This window comes from Protopterus annectens, chromosome 3.part1 (assembly GCF_019279795.1).
Source record: "Protopterus annectens isolate FY-2018-M chromosome 3.part1, PAN1.0, whole genome shotgun sequence".
In the NCBI taxonomy this organism is placed as follows: Eukaryota; Metazoa; Chordata; order Ceratodontiformes; family Protopteridae; genus Protopterus; species Protopterus annectens.
The window spans coordinates 1,232,439,440-1,232,466,398 of record NC_056732.1 but is presented as its reverse complement, the minus strand read 5'-3'; the positions used below and the strand labels follow the sequence as shown (position 1 = coordinate 1,232,466,398).

Sequence of the window (26,959 nt, the reverse complement as noted above, 5' to 3'; positions counted from 1 at the left end):
AGTCGTTGGTCTCACTGAGGGCTTTCTGTAGGATGGCAACATCACTTGGGCAGTTAATAATAGCTCCCAACTTGCAATCATCTGCAAACTTTGTCAGCCAGAGTCCCTTTGTGTTGGCCTGGACTTCAGAGAAGTAGATACCAAACAGGAGAGGACCTAGGACCGAACCCTGTGGGAATCCACTCGTGACTGGTCAGAAGTCTGACTTGGAGTCAGCTACTGTCACACTGTGGGTTCTATCTGTGAGTTGGTTTGCAACCCACCTAGTGATATAGGAGTTGATGCTTAGCTTAGTAAGTTTTTCTATGATTCCTAAGTGGGGAATGGTATCAAAGGCCTTGGCCAGATCAAGGTAGGCTGTATAAACCACCTTACCTTCATCCACAGCTCTGGTGACTGACTCAAAGAAGTTGGGCAGGCATGATCTACCATTCACAAAACCAAACTCTGTAGCATCCAGAGTTTGGAGATTCCCCATATCCTTGTTTATTAGGTCCATGATGATGCGTTTCATAGCTTTGCATATCAGACTCATCAGGCTAATGGGTCGATAGTCCCAGGGTCTGTAGTCGCTCCTCCTTTGTGGAGAGGGATGATGGCAGCAGTGTGCCATTTGGTAGGAACAAAGCCTGAGGTGAGGTTGTGATTGAACAGGGCACACATATGAGGTGCCAGTTCACTCTGTAGTTTATGTAGAACACAGCCAGGGATACAGTCAGGTCCCATAGAAGCTGTATCTTTGGCCTAGGACAGTGCTGTTTTAACCTGTGCAGCAGTAATACCGGGTGCCTGGCAATCTAATGGTATTGTGATTGGTCCTTTGGGGGTGGAGGGGGGAGGGATAAAGTTACCACTGAATCTGTCCTCCAGTATATTCGCATTATCTGTTGGCTCAGTATAGGAGTTACTATTGTGCAGTAGCTCAGAGCAAATCTGGGCATTGCCATGGAGATTCTTTACATAACTATAGAAGGCCTTGTGGTTGTCTTTACTATCTGCTGCAATTCTGTTTTCATAGCTAGCTTTAGGGGATTTGATGAGGGATCTCAACCTTTTGTTGAGGCTGACAAGGGAGTTTTTCCAGTCGTGGGACTTCACCTTATTCTGCATCAGTTTCCTCCTTCTGTTGTAGAGTTTGTTTATGGCAGGGGACCACAAGATTGGCTTCTTTTTTTTTTTTGAGGAGAGCGTCTTAGTTCTATTGGGTATGGTGAGATCCATGCATTTGTATATGTATTCGTACAGTGCATTGGTGTATGATCTGGCAGTCATGCAAATATTGTCCATTTGCATGGGTGCCATGGAGTTAGCCACCTCTGTTTTTAGGAGCCCAAAGTTAGCTTTGGAGAAGTTTTTCATGATGGTTACCTTTGTTGGGGGGTGGAAGGGATGTGGATTTCCAAGGTGATTAGCTTGTGATCGGATCTAACCAGGGAGGAGTTGACTATTGGTGTAGAGCAACGGTCGCCCATGTTATTAATGACCAGGTCAAGGATGTTGCTACCTCTAGTGGGGGTAAGAACAAGCTGGTCCAGGGCATTGGAATTAATGAATTCAAGAAAGCATTGGTCAAGTGTATTGGTACATGAGTAGTTTTCCCAGTTAATGGAGGGGTAGTTGAAGTTGCCCAGTATGAGAGTGTTAGGTTGGACCCAAATATTCTCCAGGGTGCTTAGGAATGTGGAGTGTGAATCTTGGGACATGGTTGGGGACCTATAGCAGGCTACGACCTGAATTGCTGTCTTACCCAATGTTAGCTGCACCTGAAGTATCTCAGATGCATTATGTTGGGCTACCAGTCTGGAGGTGTGCGCATCCTTTATGAATATGGAAACACCACAGCCTTTGGAGCTTCCGTCCAAGTTCTGGGGCTGAAAGGTATGGAATGAGTTGTAGCCTGGTAGTGCAGGGGTGCTTTCTGCTGCCTTGAACCAGGTCTCTTTTACAGCACAAATGTTGATGTTCTTCATTTTAAGAAGCACTTCGAGGGAATGCATTTTGAGATTTAGACTTCTAGCATTGAGCAGTATGACCCTCAAATTGCATTTGTTTGTAGCTGTTACAATGGTGATTTGATCTTTGGAACACCACCTAAAATAGGCACTATAGGGATGGCAAGAGCCTTGGCCAATATCCGGAAGCCCAGGAGTGACAGATGCAGGCCATCTCTGGCAAAGCATCGAGGTCTGTCTATCATGTCATCCCAGGCAGACAGATACTGGATCCCCTTAGAACGACACCAGAAACTTAGCCAATTGTTGAAATCAATAATTTTCTGCTTGTAATGTGGTATAATTCTGGGTGATGGTAGGATGTTGCTCAGGGCTACGGTCATACCTGCCTGGGCTACATAATCCGAGAGTTCCTCCATGTCTCTTTTTATGTCATCCAGGGAGGTATGTTTCAGGTCATTCACACCCATATGTACAATGAAAGAGTCATATTTGTACTTGTTGTTGAGGGACATGAATGCATGCATTATGTGGCGGATCCTGGCACCTGACAGGCAGCTGACTGTTACTTTCTCTTTATTCACCCTAGTGAGTGGGACATCAGTGTGCCTCACTATCGAGTCACTTATGACTAGTGTGCTGGGCATGCTGTTTTGCCTCGGGGGCTTTGGTTGAGTGGCACACTGTTTAGTAGAGTTATGTGTCTCCTGATTAGTGCTGTGTTGTGGTGGTTGAGTGCATTTCTGCCTTGGAGGTCTCTGCTGTTTGGTTAGATTTTTATTGAGAGTCTCCGCGAAGGTGGGTTTGTGTTTTTATGTGAAGGCAATGCTAATGTGTGTTCTGGAGGGCTATGTGATCCATGTGGTGTGGTGCAAGTGTTGACCTTCTCCTCTTGACCAGCTATTCTGGTCTTGGCTGGAGAGTGAGTGGCTTTCAATTTGGCTATATAAGTGAATCTCTCACAAGTTTGAGTGTTGGGGGGTAAGAGGAGAGGGCTGTCATTGTACATGAGGCAGTTGCTACATTGCCTCAGGATGCCCAAGTTCACCAGGTTAATTGGAGAAAGCACAGGGAACTGACCTTTAGACATGCCTGGAGGGGTGGACATTAATAAGTACTGGAGCTGTTTCCTTGTAGAACGTTTAGTGCTGGTAGCACTTTTGTGTACTAAATAATTGCTACAAGAAGTCCAGTAAAGTGCTAAACTAATAAGCTAGTAAAAGTGTAGGAGAGGAGAGAACTAGCAGATCTAAGGGAAAAATTGAAGAGCAGACTTTGGCACTGCTCAGAAGCTTACAAACAGTCCAGGATACAGCAAATCTGTATCTGGACTAAGTTAGTTACAGGAAAGGTGGGAAACAAGCACAGATGTGTAATTTTAAACGAGAAAGTTGAAAAGCATCGAAATACTGCCCAAATTGTTAATAAAGTACAATTTCTGGGCCAAAAAACACTCCTTTTGTGGTAGATAGGCTACCTAGTATTACCACTCCCACTGATAAGCAAGAAGGCTTCCCTCCAAAACAGAAAGGCTTGGGGGGCTCAGAAGCTTACAAACAGTCCTGGATACTGTAAATCTGTACCTGGACTATACTAGTTACCGGAAAGGTGGGGAAAAAGTGCAAACACAGGCTTTTAAACCAGAAAGTTGAAAGAGATGGAAAAACTGCCCAAACGGCCAATAAACTGCAATTTCTGGGCCAGAAACCAATCCTCTTGTGGTAGATAGGCTAACTAGTGCTTACCACTCCCACTGATAAGCTAGAAGGCTTCCTTCCAACACAGAAAGGCTTGGGGGGGGCTCAGAAGCTTGCCAACAGTCCTGGAGACAGCAACTCTATATCTGGACTAGACTAGTTACAGGAAAGGTCCTCTACATCCCCCTTATCTTAGTACTTTGAGCCTGAGGTCACTGTACTTTGGAGAAAAATGAATGGCAGACAATAAATTACTGTTTTTCCTTTTTCTGCAATGTACACTTGACCCTTGACCACCCAGAATTAGCTATAATTTGTGTGCTTGAAATGTTACATTAATTAAAAGTGAGCAATAAATTAAAGCAAATAACAACTTGAGCCAGCATGCTTGAGCAACTATGACTCAAGCTTGGGTGTTCTAAGCAAATAATTCTTCACATAAACATTACCACGGCCAGATGACAAACCCTGTCTATAACAGCAAAACATTGAATAGTACTGTAATCAGTAATATTATTTTCTGATCCTTCTGCAAAATATTACAAAACTATCTGTAGTATTCTTCTTCTGACCTTTTGCAAAATATTACAAATTTATCTGTAATATTTATCTTCTACCTTCTGCAAAATATTACAATATTATCTATTAGACAGAAAATATTATTTTAAAAGTACTAAAACATTTAAATCCCAAGGGGTAGAGATAGAAAACAAAATTCAAATAAGAAAACTGTAAAAGACATGCATCTAGAGTGTTTCTGCCCGGGCCTCTGCTGAAAATTGGCTTTGCTCCAAGTCAGACTTTCCTAGTTAAAAAATGTTAAATAAATAAAATGTTTCTGCTATTAAGGAAAGACCGGATGAACACATGAAGAATGCAGCACTTTTCCCCTACAACACTCAAAAGACTGAAGGCAGTTATATTTATTTGGATTCTTTTGAAAGTGCTTTGCACTTGTTAAAGTACAATGCAATCTAGTCTGCTTACTAATAGGCCTCTTCCATTTTGCTGTATGAAATAAAGGATGCCTAGAGTGTATTGAATTCATCAAGTCTCCTCTAATATAATATCAGATTTTTTTTTTATCAAGTAAATGCTAATGAGGTTATTCTTTAAGCTAGTAAATTGACAGAAGGCAGGCAGTTAAATGATCTAAGGACTAATGCTACTACAATTCAGTATTAAAGAAGGACACCCTTATTTTGTAGTACTGAGTAAGTTGGTTTACACATCAAAGGGTTGTGACTCTTAACTACTTTTAGGAAGGCCTTAACAAAAGGTTGTAATACTGCCTTTGGGAAAGCAGTCTGATAATCTTAATATGACTTAATGCAAAGAATTTGGAGCATATGACTTAACTGAAGGAAGAAACCCTTTTAGTTTTACATGTAACAAATTGCCATATTATGTTTTTCAGCTTCCTTTAATGTTTTTAAAATCTTATGAAGTAAAGAGATGATATTAGAAATGAGAAAAGCACTAAGGAAAATTAAGTCAGGGAAAGCAGCAGATTCAGATGAATTCACAGGCGACATCAGCAAGACGTTAGGTAACTTATAGAAGAAATTGTTCCGGGCATTCATAGCAGTAAGGAGAGAGAAGATGTATACCAGATGACTGAAAAATAAGCACTCTTGTGCCAGTGTACAAGATAAATGGGGATATGCATATTTGTGGGCAGTACAGCGATTTCAAACTCCTGCCACACTGCATGAAAGTGCTGGACAGGGTGACTGATAAATGAATACACAGAACAGTAGAAAGTAAGAGGGGAGATGAATAGCTCAGATTTATATCAGGATGCAGTATTTTTGCAGTGAGAAAGACAGTGGAGAGAAAGATAAAGATAATGAAAGACTCCAAATGGGCACATAACAAGTTCCCAAGAAAGGTGATTTGGGAAGTTCTGCAATGGTTCTAATGACACAAGTATGAACAGTGTTCCGACTCACAAATGGTTCCTAGTGGGAGTGGGGGTACATCAGGGTTCAGCTCAGAGCCCACTGGTGTGATGGACTATTTCAGCAAAAAAGTAGGAGGAGAAAGATAAAGTAAACAGATGATGTGGCATTACAAGGAGACTGAATAGGAATGTCAGGAAATGATAGGAAAATGGAATACAAAACTAAAGGCACATGGAATGAAACTAAGTGCAGACAAGACAGTGGCCATGACAGCAAAATGAGAGAAATCACAAAAAGAAGCAGCTGAACACTGAGACAGAAGAAAAACAGTGGAATAGGTAAAAAATTCAAGTATATGGGGGAGGGGGTATTTGAGAAAATGGGAAGTTTAAATTAGATGTACAAAACAGCAGTGCAACTAGTACTTCTGTATGATAGAGAAATTTTGTTCAGTGAAGGCAAAGCAGTTAAGGAAGCTACAGATAATGGAGATGAAGCACCTGAGACGGGTGGTAGGATGCGCATTTTGGGAAAGATGAAGAAATGATGACATCAAACCAGAAGACAACGTAGCTTGAATAGCAGAGAGGGTCAATGAGAACAGATAACAGTAGTTTGGACACATATGCAGGAAAACAGAAGATGATTTGGGAGAGAAAGGAAGAAAATAAAAGGAAATGAGGGCATCCAACAAAGAGATGGATGGACTGCACGAGAAAAGACATGTGACAATTAGGCATGATAGTCAAAGAAGGTAGGAGTGTGGCATTGAATTTACAGAGGTGGCAACAGCTGACATAAGACCTCAACCCCATGTAGAACATGGGAAAAAAGGGTTTGCTTATGATGATGAAGGTGAATAGAAGTGAAGATTGCAACATCTTGGCTGTCAGATTTGGAGTACTCAGAATAAGATACTTAAGCTATATATACATAGTCACAGTTTAAACGTTTTATTTGTGGTCTGTGTATCAATCTGTTTACAGGCTGTCTGTGTACAATCAGGGCCTGGAACTGGTCAAATCTGATCACAGTCCTATTCTGGTAAGCAAACAAAGTAAAATAAAATAAATATGTTACACTGCTGCAGTGTCAGTAAGACGTGAAAAGGTAATGTGGAGAAAATTACTTACTGTGGTTTCAACTCATCAAAGCCACAACTCAGATTAAATTGTTCTATTCCAAAGACAGGTGCATGTTTGGAGTTTATAAAATAAGAGGGGGAAGACAATGCCCCCACATGGTATACTGAGTTGTAAGACAGCACAACTCTGCCAAAATGTTTGTTTTGCAATTGCTTTGGAAAACATGTTTGTCAACTTTTGATATAATGAGTAGCAACTTTAAAGAGATGTCATGTACCTGGTAATGGGAATGATAAAAGAGAAGCCAAGATCATAAACAGAGAATACCATGATTACCTTGGTCAACAGAGAATTATCAAAATTAGAATGATCTTGTCCTGTTTTGCTTTGACAAGGAACCTGAGAATTAAGAAAAAAATAAGCAGAGGTATCTTATTTCATTGTAGTGGTTTATGATCCACATACCTAGTTCCAGGAGAACTCACATCTGTGCAATGCATTGAAATATCTGTGCATTTAGGTTCAATTTATGACCAATGATAATGCTTCTCTTCAAAACAGATTTAATTGTAATTCAAGTTGGATATAGTTAAAGGTTGTACTAGAAGGTCTATTCCCAAACTGGAATTCTCTGTTGTAGAAATGAAAGGCTCTGGTCCCTTCTTATTTGTTTGTTCATTATATAACTGTAGTGTCCTCTGTAATGTTTTGAAAGTGTCCTGGCTGAAAACAGTCATGGAAACTGGCAGGGTCCTGTACACTGCATCTTTTTCAGATGAAGCAAAAGCAACTTTTTTGGTCAAGACCATTCACCATGCAATGAATGCTGCTGTAGTACTCTTTTTTAATTATGAAAAAGAACCTGATGTTAAATATGGCCTTTGGATTGTGTAAATAAAATGATTGTTTTGGAATGTTTTCAGAACCTCAAGCTTGTCAAGACTTGATAACTACAGATCCAATTGTGCGGTCTTATCTGCATTTTAACAAGAAACTGTCTAGTAAATTACAGTTGTGTAAGTAAACTTACCATAACAGTAAATGTTCTAACAGATCGGTGTTGATGATCTGAGTTCTATACCAATGACCAGCCAGCTTTTCAAAGGTAAAGGGCATCTTCCATGGAGGGGAACTACAGATAAAAGGACAATTAGTGTACCATAACATTTAGAGCTTTATTGTCCAGAAAAGTGTGACAAGAGCCCTTGAAAATAATAATACTAGTAAAAACACCAAAAGGCACACTTTGTACACATGTGCAATGCATGTGTATTTATATATACCTATGAAAAAAAATCAGACCAAATATAGGGGCCTGAAGGTGGGGCAGATGCTGCAACAGTGACTTATTAGAGCATCTATTGTTATGGTAAATTTACCTATACAACTGTACTGTGTTCAACATTTGATCATTGTCTCAGTAGCCTAAAAAAAATTCAGTAGATTACCATAACTTGGAAAGTAAGAAGGGGGAGGCAAGCGACATAACGAATCCAGGAGCCCCTTGAGAATGGTCCTAACAAAGCCCGTTCTTGATGAGGAAATAGAATCCAGTTTGTAGAGTTTTGTAAAAGTATGTACAGAGGACCAAGTTGCTGCCTCAAGAATACTTCTAGAGTCCACCTCTTTCCAGAAAGCCAACTGAGAAGCCAAAGCCCTAGTAAAACGGGCCCTTACTATGGTGAAAATAACAAAAAGCAACAGCATGAGACAGCCATATGGAAACAGTCTTCTTTGTCACTGGCTAGTCCTTTCCCATTCCCTTCACAGCAGACAAACAGCTGGTCAGCTTTCCGAAGGGTTGACTTTTGTCTAGGTAGTATCTGAGCTGCCTGTGGACATCCAGTGTGTGAAGAATCTTTTCTTACATGTCCTTTGTTACAGGAAATAAGACAGGGAAATTAATATTCTGGGTCAAGGTAAACTGTGAGACAACTTTGGGGATAAAAGGTTTAGTTCTCAAATAAACCCTTTTCTTGCGAAAAATGAGGTAGGGTGAGCTCACCACAAGTGCTTGTAATGCAGATACTCTCCTTGCAGAAGTCACAGCAATGAGTAAAATGGCCTTCCATGTTAAAAACCATAAATCATTGGCCGACTTCTACACAGAGGAGGGAGAAACTAGGGGATGGGAAGAGAATAGTAGAGAATTACTGGATGGTCTAACAATTCCACAAATTACAGAGGGAGATACAAAAGAATGTATGAATGCTGTTACATCTGGGAAATCAAACAAACTATGCAGCATGTGGTAGGGGCAAGTCACCTGAATCAGATGGAATATCCATACAAACGTGAAAGGGGAGGAGGAGCCAGTTAGTAGAGCTGTGAGCACACAGGTTTAACAAAATTTTGGGTGGTGGTTCCATCCCAGAATCATGGTCCAAAGCAGTAACAGTGGTTATACCAATTGTAGAGAAGGTTCCCCTCAGATCCTGAAGCATAAAGACCAATATCAATCCTAAATAATGACTATAAGGTATTTATGACTATCTTATTGAGCAGGCTAACTAGGATACTGGGCCAGATAATACACTTGGACCAATGTGGTTTTGTCAGGCATATGCAGACTTTTGATAACATCACTAGAACTATTATGATCCAAAGACATGTGGAGATTAAGTGGAATCCATATTGCTTGTGGGGCTGTATGTGGAGAAAGCCTTAAATAGAGTAAAGTGGAGACATTTGTTTAAGGTATTGATTGCCTTTGGATTAATAGAGGCTGTGGTTCAGCTAATACAAAATATTTATTTCTCAATGCAAGCCAGTGTAAAAATAGTAGGCAGTATGTCAAACAGTTTATCTAAGGAGACAAGACAGGGATGCCCACCGTCACCACTTCATTTCCCCATATATTTAGAACCCTAGTCATACAAATTAGTCCCTACTAAAAGGGTATGAGTATTATGGAAGAGAGGAAAAATATCCCTTTTTGCAGATGATGCTTTAATTTACCTTTCAAGAACTGATAGAAATATCCCAGGATTATTTGTCTTCCTATAAAAGTACAACAAGATATAAAGTGAATTCAGCAAAAACAAAGGCAACTGCGATGCAATATGGGCATATATTTGAGCTTGTCCAAAACAACCTGTTTTTATGGGGCCATAAATAAATTAAATACTTGACTGTATGTCTAGAAAAAGAGGTAGGATTGGCAGCAGGGGACATGTGGAAGGATACAGAGACTAAAATCGCATATGTTAAGAATGGGAACTTATGGTGATGGATGCTTACAGTAAAATAAAAGCAATCAAAATGTTTATATGGAACAGGTGTATCCAAATAAACTGGAAGATAGCTTGTGGGAATGAGAGAGGAATCATAGAAGCCATAAACCCTAAGATCCTGAGATATTTTCTTGCAAAAGTCTGAGGCTGACTGGAGAAGCTTAGAAAAGGTTACAGATAAAAATCTACCCTACACACTTTTCCCAAGTAAGAAAAGTCATTTGCTGAGAAGTGTCTGCTAGGCAGCTCAGAAATACAGTCCAGTATAATGGAGACAAGGAAGAGTTTTGGACATTTATCTGGAAACTCAGATTGGTAAAGAGAGAAGAGACCCATGTTAAGGATTCCTGATATCCGAGAAAAGACTATGCAAAGATAAGCAAGTCATCTTAATAAGGAAATATGTGAATGCCTTGCAGTCTGCAATGAACTATCACTGGAGCTACATACTTTGTAAATAACTGTGGAGCTGTGGATAACAAAAAGGGTAATGCAGACAGCTGACAATGTGAGACAGACACAGAGAATCTGAGAAATGTCCTGAAGCCTGTAGCTATGGGGATGGGATGATAAGCATCCCTTAGATATAATGTTACCATAAAATTTAAAAGAGGGATGACAGGTAACAGACTGAATGTTCATTTTGAATTTTGGTACTTAGACCACCAGGTTGAGAAAGGAAAGATCTAAAATTGAACTCCATGAAAGCTTCTTTTTGGAAAGCCTTCTCCCCTTTAACCTAATGGCACTTGTTCTACACCTCCCAGGGTCAAATAGTGTTGATGAACCTGAGGAAAAAACTCTGTTTGGTTCAGAACGTGGGGAGGAATTCCCATGAAAGGATGTATGTTGATCCAGTGCCAACTGTAACCCTCCTGAATTACTTTTATCCCTCATGATTCTGACACAATCTGTTGACAAAGGGGAAGACTGAGAGCCAGTTTCTGGGACAGGTTCAGACTGCATGGAGTAGTAATGGAGTGGACAGGAAAAATAATTAGTATGTCTCTTTTTCTAAAAGGATCCCTGTTTTTTGTTACTTCTGTCCTGCCATCACTTTTTTCCCTGTTTGCCAGGAAGTACAGATAATGTTTATTTTGTCTTTTAAGGAGAAAGAGGGTTTGGGAAATTTTTAATGGCAGACTTAAAATAATCTTAGAAACTCCCTAAATTAATTCCCCACTTTCATCAAATTCTTTGAGGACATGTGTAGCAGAAGGGACAAATAAGCCTCCTTATTTAAAGCAGAGTTTAACATTTCAGACTTTACTTCATTAACAAACCTTTGGATATGCACCTAGGCATACCTTCACAAAACTGTAGCAGTACCTGTAGTTCTAGGCACAGTATCTTCACAGTTATGCACACCCTTCAAGCCATATTTAGATTCTTGAGACAGATTAAATAACAGGACTCAAATAGGCACTACCTTCTGAAGGAACTGTGACCAAGTATTCCCTTAAACTGTCTACACAACTAATAATAAACTTCCATGTATGTGTTTGACAGTTAAAAATGTTGTACACTAACATGGAAGAAAATTACCTTACCAAATCTGTCCACTATCTTACCATCTTTATCCACATAAGAGGTGTTCATATTGACTAAAAGCCTGTTTCCAGCTGGCGAAGAGGTACAAATAGCTGCTGGATCAGTTTTAAGATGAGAAAACAAGAATTTGTTAGCCTGAGGTACTTTATAGTCTGTCTTCCTTTTTGGAGACTAAAGGCTGAGAGTCTGGGTTGTTATAGGCAGCACTTAACACATCCTCCAGTGTTAGCAAAATAGCAGGGATAAGTGTAGTATATGGCACATTGACTTGCAACATATCATATTCCCTCAATCTAGATGAAGCATCCACTGGTTCCTTCACAAATGCATTACTAATCCTGGAAATAGTTTCAGAAAAGGAAACCTTCTCCAAGGGAGCAGGGAAAGACCAACATTCCTCAGAATCAGAGTACTGGGCTTGAGAATTTCCAAGAGAAGAGGCCCTCTCTCTGTCGATGTTAGAATCCTCCCTCAAACTTTCCTCAGGGATTTCTTTATTGAGGTTACACTCTGGTAAGTATTTTTGAGTTCCAGGACTGGCATCTTCCAATAAACTCATGGTTAAGATGAAAAAATCTTCTTTATAAACACATATTATATCCTTTGATGAGTAATATCTAAATGAGGGGACCTTCCTGGAAGAAAGACTAATTAGTGTATGGTACTTCACCCCTGGCCACAGGTCTCTTTCCCCAGTCACCCTGAGAAGAAACTTCAGGGGTACTCCCTAGACTTTGAAAAGTTTATTCTTCCATACCTGGATTTAACATTCTAACAGCTGCAGAGGATGTGGCTGACCCCAGGTACATGGTGGCTGAAGAGGCTATACCAGAGTAACCTGGAGCAATAAGTGAGTCACTTACCAAGGATGAGGCACTGTCTGAGCCTGTGGTGAGGACAAGACCTCTTTATTGTGTTGATTTTTCTTTTTAGTTATGGTGGGAGAAGAGCCAGCAGGACCAGAGTAAGTATCCTTGTTTTAGCGAGGAAGAAGTCTGATTGCTGGTAAGCACTTCTGAAAAGAGTTGATCAGAAGGGAAGTTGTCATACAAGTGTTCACTAGGAACACACACTCCACTTAAACCTCCCCAAACAGTTCCTTTTCAAAAGTAAAAACACAAACTCTCTGTATGAACTCAAAATCCCTTTTCTGAAGTGAACTGGCAGGAAAAAAGTAATGGTAAATTGTTATGAAGTGTACACAAGCATTCAACATAAAAAATTTCCTGTCTTGTAAAATGTTTCCCAGTCCATAAAACTTGCACACATAAATAAAAGCTCTGAAATGCGATTAATTTTTGTCACAACATTAGCCCCGACACTCAAAAATAAGCCCTATTCTACAAATAGCAGCTCCTAAAAGGAACATTCTGATACTGTAAAAAAATACCAGTTTTCTTCAATGGGAAATACTACTTTTAGTCATAAAATACATGAATATTTTCTTAAACGGGCAAAAATCTGTGTGTGTAAGGGTTTCCCTTTGGGGACTTGTCTGCCAGAAATGAAGCTTGAAGTTGAGTGCTAGTCCTGTGACACCTCAGAGCTGCTTCCTGTTAAGGTGGCAAGAAAGTACTGAAGTTAGCTACACTCTGACTGCTAATTTCTCACTAAAGGGCAGTCAGCAGTCAGAGTGTAGGCATGGGAGACAGGCAGAGTTTTGTGAAGCTGGCTGGTTGTTGTAGTCTAGGCAGGATAACACAAATAGCAGTGAGCATAATGAACATCTTACTATAACAGTGAATGTTAGAAGAGATCACTGTTGCAATACTGCTGACAAATGGGATTTATCCTGCTCCAGGAAACCATATATCCATCCAATTTACAAAAGCTTAGGCACTTTCCTTTCATGCCATATATCCGACCTACTACTAATATACAAGACTACATACAATAATATTCAGAGCTTTCTTGCCCTCAGGAAAAAAAATTGTATGAAGTTAGTAATCTCATAAAAAAGGTTTCAGATATAGAAGGATAAAGAGGAGGAAAGGGAAAATAAGGATCCATCTCAGCCAAAAGAAAGATAAAACAATATGAAAACTTGAGGGAAGGAGGGTGGGTGCATATACAGAAAAACTGATCTATTTGATGCTTATTGTTATAGTAAGTTCTCACATAACTTGGCTATGTTCTTCATTAGATCACTGTTGCAGTATTGCTGACAAATGTAATTATTCCCAATGTTTTATTCTGATTAGGAGGATGTTTGAGGTATAGAGTTGGAGTTTAGTATGCCTTGCAGAATAGCTGTGGCTCTTCAGAAAATACTAATCTTACAATATTTAACTAACGTACATAGATGACTAGGCGGCTGTTTGCAGAATGGATCTTGAATCTGGACCCTTGAAAAAGGCTCCACAAGAGATAGCAGTTCCAGCTAAATAATCTTTGACCTGGCATTGAAGAGATTTTCCATGAAAAATGGCACAATAAATCAACCCTTAGATGGTCTGTTTAGAAACTGGAAACTCATCTTTTTTTCCTTAAAAGGCAATAGACCATTGGCCAGATTTCTTGATGGACTTTGTTTTGTACAGCTAGCAAAAGAGGTTATGTCTTACCATAATGTTCCATCTGTGTTGCTGATCTTCGTTCATTCATTACTGATGGGTTATTTTTTCCGTCCACGGAACTGAGCCTGCCAATATCAAGCTCGCGTCAGCCAAAAACTCTCGAGCCAAGGTCCTACCCAGAATGCTCTGCTCCCTGTTACCTCAGATCGAGTTTGCAAGTTCATAGATGAAAGTAGAGGCTACCTCTGGTCATAACAGACCTACAAGACAGGAGTACATGAGATCAACCAAGAACCTCCAGATGGGGGATGGAGGGAAGTAATGAATGAATGAAGATCAACAACACAGATGGAACGTTATGGTAAGACATAACTTCTTTATCTGATGTTGTTAATCTTTGTTCATTCCTTACTGCTGGGACAGAGTCCCCAGCTACCTGTATCTCTGGGTGGCCCTCATGGAAGGACATTCCTGAGCACCATGGAGCCAAAGGAAGTTCTACCTCTGGAGGCCAAGTCCAATTTGTAATGAAGAATAAAGGTATGAGGTTTGGCCCAAGGTGCGGTTGAGCAAATATCATTGAGGGAAGCCTTAGCATGGAAAGCTGCTGAAGTTGCCATAGACTTTGTAGAATGTGCTTTCTCTCTATGAGGCAAGGTGAGATTGTTTTTGTTATAGATAAAGGTAATACAATTTCTCAACCATGAAACCAATGTAACTTTTGATACAGGATGACCCCATCTAGGTCCAGAAAAAGCCAGAAACAGTTGGTCTGATTTACAGGTAGATTTTGTTCTGTCCAGATAAAATTGTATTTGCCTATGAACATCCAAGAAGTGCAGGCAATACTCTCCCTTGTTAGAATGGTTAAGAAAGAACACTGGAAGGTCAATAGACTGGTTGATAGATCGCTCTGACACCACTTTTGGTAAAAAAGTAGAATAACTTCTCAGTGATACCCTATCCTTAGGGAAGATAAGATAGGGAGGTTTGATGCATAAGGCCTGAAGTTCTGACAATCGCCTGGCCGATGTGATTGCAATCAAAAACAAAGATTTCCAAGAGAGATATTTTGCATCACATAAAGATGCAGGTTCAAAGGGGGGGAGCTGTTAGGGCTTGCAGAACCAATGCCAAATCCCAAGGTTGTATAGGTTCTCTAAAGGGAAGTTTTAGGTGGATAACCCCTTTCAAGAAAGTCTTACAGAGTCTGTGTGACATAAGTGAAGAATCTTGAAAACCAATATGAACATTTGAGATGGTAGCTAAATGTACACAGATAGTACAGGCAGACACCCCAGAGTGGGAAAAGATGTGATAAGTAATCCAATACCACTGAGACTGGGGCTGACAATGGGTCTAATTGTTTATTTGCTGCCCAAAGAGAGAACTTTTTCCATTTGTTAAGATAGATTAGTCTGGTGGACGATTTATGAGATGCAAAAAGAATACTGCGCACAGGGGACGAAAGGTTTTCATGCCTGGCAATCATTGGAAGTGGAGAAACCAAGCTGTCAGTTTCAGGGTTGTTAGATTAGGGTGAATCAGACCCTGCATATGGGAGATCAACATTGGGGATGGATTGAGGATTCACAATTGATCTAGCAGGTGAGGCCAGAGGAAGGGAAACCAGACTTGTTGAGGCCAATATGGAGCAATGAGAATCACTTTGCTCTTCAACTGTCATGCTTTCTTTAGAAATTGGGAGATGACGGGGAGAGGAGGATAAGCATAAAGAAGACCCAAGGGCCAAGTGTGGACTACAGCGTCCCTTGGTTACTGTCCCCAAGGGGGGATTAGGTCAAAGTAGTTGCTGCACTTGTAGTTGGTTGGGGGGCAAATAGGTTACAGCAAGGCTGGCCCCAGTGGTTGAAGATTTTTGTCACTTTAAGAGGATTGAGGGACAACTCGTGAGGCTGTAGAATGCACCTGCTCAATTTGTCCGCTATCACATTGGAGCTCCCGGGAATGTGCATTGCAATTAGAAAGCAGTTGTAAGCAATTGCCCATTGTCATATTCTTAAGGCCTCTCGGCATAACGGGTAAGATCTGGTGCCCCCTTGTTTTCTGATGTACCAGACCACTAACATGTTGTCTGATTGGATTGCAATAGTCCCTAATAGAAGGATGGAGTGAAATGCTTGCAACACTAGAAGCAATGCCCTCAGTTCCAGAACACTGGTATGCAAAAGGGCCTCTGTTTCTGACCAGGTGCCTTGGACTGAGTTTCCCCGACATAGCCGCCCCCCCCCCATCAGGGAGGCATTTGTGGTAACCGTGGCTATCGGTTGATGGGCTTGAAAGGGTGAGACCATTGTTGGGAATTTTGAGACATACATCAGAGTAAATCTTGCTTGCATCTCTGAGTTACACTTATCTGAAAGGACAAAGGATGTTGTAGAGGGTACCACTGAGTGAGAAGTAGCCATTGAAGGAGCCTCATGTGGAATCTGACTAGAGGAACAATGGTAATCGAGGCTGCCATTGACCCCAACAGCTGGAGAATAGATCACGCTGGGGATTTGTGGTGACAGAGCAGCAGTTGAACTTGTTGTCTTATTCTCTGAAGCCTGTATTCTGGAAGGGATGCTGTGCAATTTCTCATGTCCAACAGTACCCCTATAAATTCCAAAGACTGAGTTTGGGGTTGTGTTGGATTTCTCCCACTTTATAGTGATCCCCAGGCATCAAGCTGTTAAGAAAGTATACTGCAGGGCTTCTTCCAGTAGATGCTTGGTGGGGGTAGTGAGGAGCCAGTTGTCTAGATATGGAAATGCCTGGAATCCTTGAAGTCGCACGTGAGCAATAACCACTGCTATGCATTTTGTGAACACTCTAGGGGCTGTACAGAGACCGAAGAGCAGGGCTTGAAACTGGTAGTGACTGTCTCCTATTCGGAAGAGGAGGCATCTTCTTGAGTGTTTGTCCATTTTTATGTGGTAATACGCAACTTGAAGATCTACAGAGCACATCCAATCGTCTTCTTCCAGAAGAGGAGGGATAGACTGAACTGTAACCATCTGGAATTTCTCTGTTTTTGCAAATTTGTTTAGTGTACTGAGATCCATAATTGGTCTCCAGTCCCCTGTCTTTTTTGACACTAAATAGAACCTTGAGTAAAAACTGGATCCTATCTGGTCTGGGGGGACCATCTGGATGACTCATTTTTTGTAGCAGCTTTTGGATTTTGTATGCTGCTGCTTCTCTTTGACTGGGTGGAGTGTCGGGTAATACTCTTGATGTGACTGGGCAAAGATGGAAGGGGACATTATATCCTCTGGATATTATCTGTTGTACCCACGAATGAATTGTTATCTTTTGCCAGGCAGCAGGGTACAAGGAGAAATTACCCCCAACCACTTCCAGAGGTGAGCAGTCAGGCAACGCTTCAGGAGCACTTATAGGGTTGGCCAGAGAAAGAATCTCTGGAACCCTGGTTTCGCAGACCTCCTCTGCCCCAAAAGGGGTGTCTTCCATTGGAGTTTCCCCCTTTGCCTCTAGGGGAGAACTCGGCATGTGCATCCCGGAAAGAGCCCTATGATTTCTTTTGCCAGATCTTTCTGCTCCTCTGATTTCTGGAGTAGAATTGCTGAGGAGTGGAGTGTCTGACACCAATGGCAGACAGGGTCTTGCCATCTTGTTTGCACCTTGCCAGCGTATTCTTGACTTTAGGACCAAACAAAGAAGCAGCCTCTATAGGGCCATTCATGAAGGAAGCCTTAAAGGAGTCCACAAAGTCACAAAGGTGCATCCAGGCATGTCATCTGGCAACTATACCTGCACCTGCCTCTCTAGTCACCAATTCTGTTGTATGAGAAATAAGACGCATGGAAGAGTTGGAAATGGACTCTAGGGTGGCTATCTGAGAAGCCACATTATCACGGACTTCATCAGAAACAGCTCCTGCCAAGGTTTCAGAGAGCTGGTTGATAAGATCTTGCTGAAACCTGGTAAAATGTGCCAAATAATTCAAAGACCTTATGGTGAAGGTTGATGAAGCAAACACATGCTTCCCTAATCTGTCAATTGCCCAGGACTCCTTGTTGGGCGGATGGACAGTTTGGCTCTCTTCTGCCAAATCCTTCTTAATAGCAGCTGCCACCACCATAGCAGCTACTGGAAGACCTTGTGACCAGTGGGGATGCTCAGCTGGGGCGATATTATTTTATCTGGTCTCTTTGGTATTGCTTCTATGGTGTCAGGGGCCTTCCATGCAAGCTGGATGATGAGCTGGATGGACCAAGAGGTAGGGGGCCTAGCAAGAAAAGCCTGCAGGAATACAGATTCCTCAGAGGAAGGATTAGAAGGCTTCCAATCACCCCTCTGTCTAAGGATCTCGAGGATGTCACCAAAGGACACCTCATCAGAGGGTGACCATGGGGACTCTTCCCCATCATCAAAATCCATATCTTCGGTCAATGACTCCTCAGTGGAGTCCATGTGCTTCCTCTTACATGATGCTTTGCAGGGTACTTCCTCAGTTGGAGGTTTTGGGAAAGACTGCAAAGAGGGGTGGTCTCCTGAGGAGGAGAAACCTGAGGCTCTTGTGCCCAGTGTCCTGCAGTTAAAGCTTGTGACAGTTGTGGCACAGAGTGGGAGAGGACGCTGACATGTGAGCTTTGCCAGCGAAGGCAAGCGCCCTCTCCATGGCCTGGAAAGCTGGTCCACCCAAGGAGGATGGGAGCCTGGAACTGAGCATGACAACCTTGGAACCGGGGTCACACCCTGCCCCGATGAGCCCACCCCAAGATGAGGAGTCTCAAGAGGACCGTGAACCGCCAGAGAGAGAGAGCACAGAAAAAATCGGCATGGAGCCAGGAATGTCCTCCCCAACAGCACAGCTACTGGCCTGAGATGAGCCCCATTCCCAGTGCACTGAAGGCCACAAGGACAAATCTGGTTCCAAAGTGAGATCCACTACTGGAGTCGGAAGAAGGGAAGCTGCTGTTGGAGTAATAGGCTTCAAAACTTGAGTGGAAGTCGAAGGAGGAGTATATGTTGGGGTTTGAGGAGATATATGTTCACCTGAATGAGGGATCGTGGACTTCGATGGTTGGGAAAGACCTCCAGCCACAAGGAACTGGTTGACAAGCCGCAACACATCCTGTTCAGAGAGACTCTTGGTTGACCTCATGGAGAAGGCTGATGGCGATTCTGGCCTTTCCAGGAAAGGACTATATTAACTGGCAGCAAAAGGATCCAGTGAAGGGGAATATTTGTTCCTTGCTATTTCAATAGGGTCAGAGGCCAGAGCCAAGGATGTCTGCACCGAAGAAAACGGTGTGGAAAAAGCCTGTGCCGAGGATGTCAGAGCCATAGTAGTTGAAGGTGTCTGCACCGTAAAGGCAAAAGTCTACCCCGAAGGGTACGGTGATGTAGTGGAAAGTGTTTAATATTTATGTGTTCGAAAGTAGTAACAATGTCATAGGTTCCAAACTAGTATTGCTTTGATCATTAGAATGGTAGATTGGGTGGAGGAATTTGTACAGAAAGAGAATTTGCAAGTCAGATAAAGAGAGGTGGAGTCTACTAGTCACAAATGATGGTAAGACAGAGAGAAATAAGTAGAAAGTCTAGATAAGATAGTAGTGAGTCAGCCAATTGTGACAGACTACTGACACAATCCAGCTTTTGGAAGACAATAATGGAGGTTTTTCTTAAAGCTAAGCTAATTGTCCTAACATTAGCTTTGACTTCCAAGAAGTAAATGCCAAAAAGGGGTTGTCCATGGACTGAAGCCTAGATACACTACTAGTAACAGATCTTTGGGAGAAGTAGAGCCATCCACTCAAACTTCCTGTTTCTATTTGTGAGTCAGTTTGCTATCCAATGAGTTACATAAGGACTGAAATTAAGCTGTGAAATTTATCTAAGATACATCAGTATGGGATGGTGTTGAATGTCTTTGTGAGGTCTAGATATGTGGTGTGGTGTGCAGTGTTTTGACCCCATTCATTGTTTCAGTAACTTTTTTTGAAGAAGTTGACCAGGTTAAGTAGGTAGGACCTGCCGCTGATGAATCCTAGCTGGGTTGAGTCAAGAGTCTGTAGGTTAACAATATCCTTCATTATCATGCCTCTCAACCTTTCAGTGCAAGAAATCTGGACAAAGCCAGAGATAATGGGGGGACAAAGGTCCACAAATAGGTGCATATTTTAAATACTGCTCCTATAAACTTAGAAAATTGCTAGAATAACAGGTTTTGCATTATTATGTATTTTCTAAAGGATATGAAGTGTAAAACTCAAATATTGGTCATTATTTAATATTATTTAGTCACTTCAGTCCTCAATGATTTGCCAGAAAACCACAAATTTTATGAGGAACAGACCAAAAAATAAGTCAAAATCTGGACAGTTGAGAGGTATGTTCCTTATTAATTCTGTAATAATCATTTCCATAGCCTTACAGATGACTCTGGTCAGACTTATGGGTGTATAGTTACCCAAGTCCTCCAAAACCCCACCTTTGTGCAAGGGAGTGACTGCAGCTGTCCTCCCTTCATCTGGTATGAAACATGTTTTGAGGCTGATATTGAATAACTCTGGTAGGGAATCAGACAAGTCCTGTTTCAGGTTGACCAGTAAGCAATCTGTTATGCTATGTAGCCCCATAAAAGTAGCGTTCTTAGCATTAGTCACCACTCTGAAAACTTATTCTTGGGAAATATGGGGGTGGAGGTGTAGGCATGTGATTTGAGAATATAAGGGGTGATATTTTAGCTAAATTTGCTGCTAGTAGACTATGTTCTCTGGGTCTAAGTATGTGATATAATTTGGTATTAGCTCTGCACAAAGTTTTGGAGATCTTAAAGACATAAATGTTTGAAATATTAAAATATTTAATGATGATATGGATACCCAGTTGATAATAGCTCTGCCTTCTGTTGTGGTACAAAACAGATCTTTTCCATATGGAAATGTAAGATTTTCTTGTTGCAAGTATTCTGGCCTCCTTTATTACCCATATGTCTTCAGATTAAAGGTGCTTGGAAGGAATTGTAAGCCTAATCCAGACAACAAAATTCCGAGTTTCTAGGTTTGGATGAATTAAAGAACCCTTATGCTATGTGAGCATGACCATCTGCTCTTGGCTAGATGATAAAGAAGGAAGAATCAAAGTTGTCTGGGGGAAAAGTGAGTCACCAGCAGCATTCTTGGACTGTCTTCCTGAACCTTTAGAAGGACCTTTTGAATAAGAAGAAAGGAGGTAAAGGTATATAGGAACTTCCCTTACCATGAAATTGATAAGGCATCTGTTTTTCCATGCTTCTGTTCATGGAATTCTGGACAAGAACAGTCTCAGCAGTCTGTTCAGAGTGGAGACAGAGATCTATCTTGTCATCTCTACTGATGGAGAATTTGAAAGAAGAACTTCCTGTTCAACATTTATTTGTCAGGTTCTGCCATTGTCTTGACTTCCAATGGTTCTTGAGTTGTGTGGAGAAAAAAATTGTGGCAAACAGCAATATGGCAATCTATCATGGCCATTCTGCAGAGGTGGTAGGATTTTGTTCCCACTTCTCTGCTGAAATACTGCATGGCTGTAGTATTGTCATTTAGGACTTGCAACATTCCTGGAAACCAGTGTTGGTGATGAGTCTGCAGGGCAACAATCAGGTCTTTCATCTTTTTCATGTTTATATGTTTGCACCTGTCTTGCTTGGACTGGACTTTCATGCCCATTAAAAAAGCTTACCAGGCCAGATCTGAAGCATCTGTTAAGACTTTCTGAAGGGGAGAAGAAGGAACTAGAAAGCTTAACACCTGGACTGAGTGCTATCTGGTTTAACCACTACTGGATGTATTTCTTTCAAAAATGCAAGAGATGAATTGTAAATGACCAGAGTGTTCTAGCTAACATTCAATTCCACTCCCTGATCTGGCACTCCTCATACTCCTGAGGAGAAAAAAAAGGTCTATTCTCTGATGTGGCTCTACTCACCTGCCATCTCCTAAGGTTCACCAGGTCTGATGCGTTTCGCAACTGGAAGAACAAAAGAAATGTTATACTTTTAAAAAATGTATCAAACTGTATTCTACATTTGTAGATGAAACCAGGAATACCTTCAGAGTATGATGCCAGTAGTTGTTGCTCTGGAAGACGCATCAACAGCATCATAGCCACATTTGATAGAATGTCTTACTACCTGTGTAGCTGAGCTGAGCATGTTTTGCAAGACAGTTTTGTTGTCAGAATCAGGAATGTCAGAAATTAATTTGTTCATATTGGTTAAATTGAAAAGTATCTTGTCATGTGAGTGTGGTGACTAATGGCATGGAAGGACAAGATGGCACACAGTCTTTCTGTACCTATCCATTGCACTACTGTCCTTGCCATTTGGTAAAACATTAGAGGCCTTATCAGACTCCACTGAAACAACAGCTGGGTCAGATGAGGGAGTTTTACATAAGTATTTATGAGCATCTACCATCCAATAAAACATATCAGGTGTTTTAGGTGCACGAGTGTGTGATTCAGATCCCACAGATACAGACAGGAAGATATCTTCCACAGCCCCCAATAAGGAGGAATTACAGAAGTCTTAGGAACATCCATATGTAATTATAATGCTTGTTTTGTATGTCTGAGACTCTTCCTTCCCAACTGAGCTTTTACATCATTTATGAATAGTGTTATCAAATGACAGCTCTTCTTGAGGAGAGTTGGGAGAAAAAGTGTATTCTGCTTCTGACACACATCCTGTGAAAGAATGAATCTGACAGGAATAAACCAAAGTCTCATGATCAGAACCTGATAAAGAATAATCTTCAGAAGAGGTATCTCTTCTTTCTTTTTTGAGGGATGATAAGAGAATGAGAGAAAAACTGAGGTGGTTGAAGAAACTTTAAGGTTTTAAAAAGCCATTGAAAAAAAAACCTGTACCAGTCATTTTGAGAATCCTGATGAGTAGAAGTAACAGGAAGGTACACTTGGTTTGTCTTTTGCTTTCCCTTCTTTTGGGTATCCGGAGACAAAGTGCAAGTAGAAGCAGACACCATATGTACCTCCACAAGTGTACCTGGCATATCCCCATGGACACAAATCTGTGGAATACCTCTCTGTCCCTGAGATACAATCAGTGAAGTGGGTCTCCCTCTTTGGCATTGTCAGCTGTCTAATTGGTCAGAAGGACGAGTTAGAACTCTGCCTTGCAGGCCTCTGGAGGGGTCTCCACAACAAGAGCAAGTGAAATAGATAGTCTGTGGGCTTATGTGCTTCTACAAAGATGTCCAATTCCAACCAAGTGAAAGAAAAAAGAAGTTATGTACTCACCATAACGTTCCATGTGTGCTGTTCATCTCACCTTCATTCATTCACTGGTTGGGTTTGGAACCGATCCTTGGTTCTGACTTGGCTGTGTAAAAAAGCTCGAAGTCTTCCACTGGTTTGTGGCTGTATCCCTATCCCATCATGTACTAGCAGAGTTCCTCAGATCTTGTTTGCTGATAATAATAGTTTCCAAATGGACTATTTGACACTTTTTATGTACAATGAAGATGGTCAGAGAACATTATCTGCCAAATGTGACCACTCGGTCCTCCAGAAGCCAAATGGTTGGGGGAAGGAGGGTGAGATGTAAGAATGAAGGCGAGATGAACAACACACATGGAACATTATAGTGAGTACATAACTTCTTTATGTGATGTTGTCCTATATTGCCTTCATTCTTACACTGGTTGGAACAGCGTCCCTAGCACCATATTTCTTGGGCATCTCATGAGAGAATATTCTTTAGGACAGTTGACCAAAGAGAGGCCCTGTTCCTGGAGGCCAAATCCACTTTGTAATGAGTGATAAAGGTATGAGGTCTTGCCCATGTTGCAGCAGCACAAATGGTATCAATTGGTAGTCTAGCATGAAAGGCAGAAGCTGCTATGGCTCTCGTAGAATGACCCTTGATTTTGCCAGGAAGATCTTTGTTGTTAGATTTGTATGTAAAAGTAATACAGTCTGATAGCCATTTTGAAAGTGTGACCTTAGATACAAGTGCAGCTTTCTTAGCTTCTGAAAATGAAACAAATAATTGATCAGATTTTTTCTGAAGTCCATTGTCCTATGTCAGTAGAAATGTAGTTGTCTATGTACATCCAGTTGGTGTAGCATATATTCTGCCTTGTCGCCATAGTTGGGGAAAAAACACTGGTATATCTACGGACTAATTTAAATTATCTGAGCAAACTTTTTGTAGGAAAGATGGGTTTGTTCAAAGGGACACTCTGTGGAAAAGCATGTAAGGTGCCTTTATTGATAATGCTTGCAGCTCTGAATCTCTTCTAGCAGAAGTGATAGCAATGAAAATAATCGTTTTCCATGTCAAGAACTTAGCTCACAAGTTGATGCAGGTTCAAAGGGGAGGAAGATCAAACAGGACAAAACCAAGTTTAGGTCCCATGGTGGAAGAAGGGTCTTAATGGGTGGTCTTAAAAGAATAGTGCCTTTCTGGAAGGCTTTGCATAGTCTGTGAGACATCAGATTTGGGGCTAAATCATTTATATGAAAATTAGATATCGCTGCTAACTGGACTCGAATGGTAGCTGCAGCTGTGCCTTCATTAAATATCTTCATTAGAAATTCAAGAATGAAACCTATAGGAGCAAAAAAAGGATCAATGTGATTACTTAATGCCCAGGAAAAAAATCTTTTCCATTTGCTCATGTATAGTTTTCTCATTGAGGCCTTATGAAACGAGATCAAGATATGCTTCACAAAAGGAGAAAAGTCAGAGAGCCTAGCTATATTTGGAATTGGAGCAACCAAGCTGTCAATTTGAAGGTTTGAAGAGAGTGGTGGAGCATTCCCGATGTATGAGTCAGAAGGTCTGGAACTGGGTCCAGAACCCACGGCTCCTCCTGGAGATGAGGCCAAAGGAAGGGGAACCAAATTTGATGACGCCAGTATGAGGCGACACGAATCAGATTGCTTACAAATGAGCTAGCTTTCTGAAGAACTTTGAGTATCAAATGAAAGGGAGGGAAGGCATAAAGGAGACCCGAGGGCCAATCATTTACAAGTGCATCCTTTGGTGACTCCACTGGAGGGGGGATGGGGTAAAATAGCTGCTGCATTTGGCAATTCATGGATATGGCAAAAAGGTCACAGCAAGGCTGGCCCCATTTGCAGAAAATGAAACCCATCAAAGGACCCCTCCAGTGGCACCATCCTTGACTGGATTCTAGTGTCACACCCCCATTACTTTTCTGATAGCGGTACACTACCTGACCCTCTTAGTGATCATCTGCCTACTTTCACTCACCGACTCCCCTGTATCTCCAATTGCACCCACAACTACATCACTACCCGCAATAACAAAAGCTTCAACCCATCAATCTTCATAGATTCCTTAAAAGCAGTTAATTGGAACAATCTAAAGACACTGCCCTTAGAAGAAGCAGTTACCCACTTTAACTCCACCTTCTTAGGAATACTTGATTGCCAAGCCCCACTAAGAACAAAAAGAATAAAAATAAAATCTGCCCCCTGGCTAACCAAAACCACATTATCAGCTATGCGCCTTAGAAACAAAGCCTGGGGACTCTACCTGAGAAATAAGTCCCCAGAACAACATATTGCATATAAAACCCTTCGAAATAAAGTTAAAAAGCTAATTATCTCTGATAAACAACAATACTTCTTCTCACTCCAAAACAATAACAAAACTAACCCCCAGAGATTCTGGAAGGGGATCTCCACCCTTCTTAACCCTAGCAAACTTCATACCCCAACCCCAGACCCAAATATCCCAGACTTGGATTTAGCTACACAGTTTAACTCCTTTTTTATCAACTCCATTAATAAACTCACCTCCTCCTTTACAAGCCCCACCTCACCTCCTAAGACACCTCTTCCCTCTACTACAAACAACCCTATCCCCAATTCTACTTCACTCTGCCTTTCTTCCACCTTAACCACTATTCAAACTCCCCCTCCACCTGTACCCCCCTCTAATTCTCCCTCTCTCCATCCTTCTCTATTTTCACTAAAACCTATACCCACTGCCACTATAAAGAAACTCCTTCAGAAACTGAAGCCATGTACTAATGCCCCTGACAACATTCCCTCCTACTTCCTACGTATAGCAGCAGATGCAATTGCTTATCCTATTAGCATCATAATCAATCGTTCCATCCATGAATGCATTGTACCCCAATTGTGGAAGCAAGCATTCATAATCCCCCTACATAAAGGAGGCAACAATTGCAACATCAGTAACTTTCGTCCCATTGCTATTCTGTCCCCCATTTCTAAACTTCTAGAAAAATGTATACACCTTCAACTTCTGCCACATCTCTTAGATAACAACCTGCTAACCCCTACACAACACGGATTCAGGCCAAATCATAGCACTATGACAGCCCTGTTGTCCTTTCTTGAGACTGTTAACACAGCACGTGATTCCGGTCACATTGTCTCCACCTTACTACTTGACCTCTCCAAAGCCTTCGACACCATTTCACATAACTTGCTCTTAACCAAACTGTCAAAACTTAACCTCTCTCCCTCTACCATAAACTGGTTCTCCAGCTATCTATCAAATAGATACCAAGCTGTAATATGGAAAAAGGCCACTTCCCCATTCCTTAGTACCCTTACTGGAGTTCCTCAAGGTTCTATTCTTGGTCCCTTCCTCTTTAATATATTTATCAATGATTATCACAAATCTATCCCATTTGCAAACATCATCCAATATGCAGATGATTCAACCATCATCTGCTCTGCCACCTCCCTCTCTGCTCCAAAACTTACTCAGGAAGCTTTTCAATCACTGAACATTGGATGAAATCAAATCACTTAGCACTCAATGCCTCCAAAACAAAACTTATGGTATTCACCCCCTCAAAATCCACTTCCTTCAACATGAACTCATTCTCAATTACCAGCCAAAATAACTCACCCCTTGAACTAGTGTCTGAAACTAAGCTACTTGGTGTACAGATTGACAATCGGCTTAGTTACAACTCCCATCTTCAACTAAATATTAAAAAAACCCATCAAAAACTAGGTATGCTATACCGTCAGA

At 41.3% G+C, this 26,959-nt stretch overlaps 1 protein-coding gene across 1 annotated transcript in view; it reads right to left on the bottom strand.

Moving 5' to 3' along the window:
* Positions 1 to 26,959, bottom strand: part of LOC122797764 (protein lin-54 homolog) — an 881,007-nt gene that overhangs the window by 800,187 nt on the left and 53,861 nt on the right. The gene's annotated exons all lie outside the window — the stretch shown is intronic.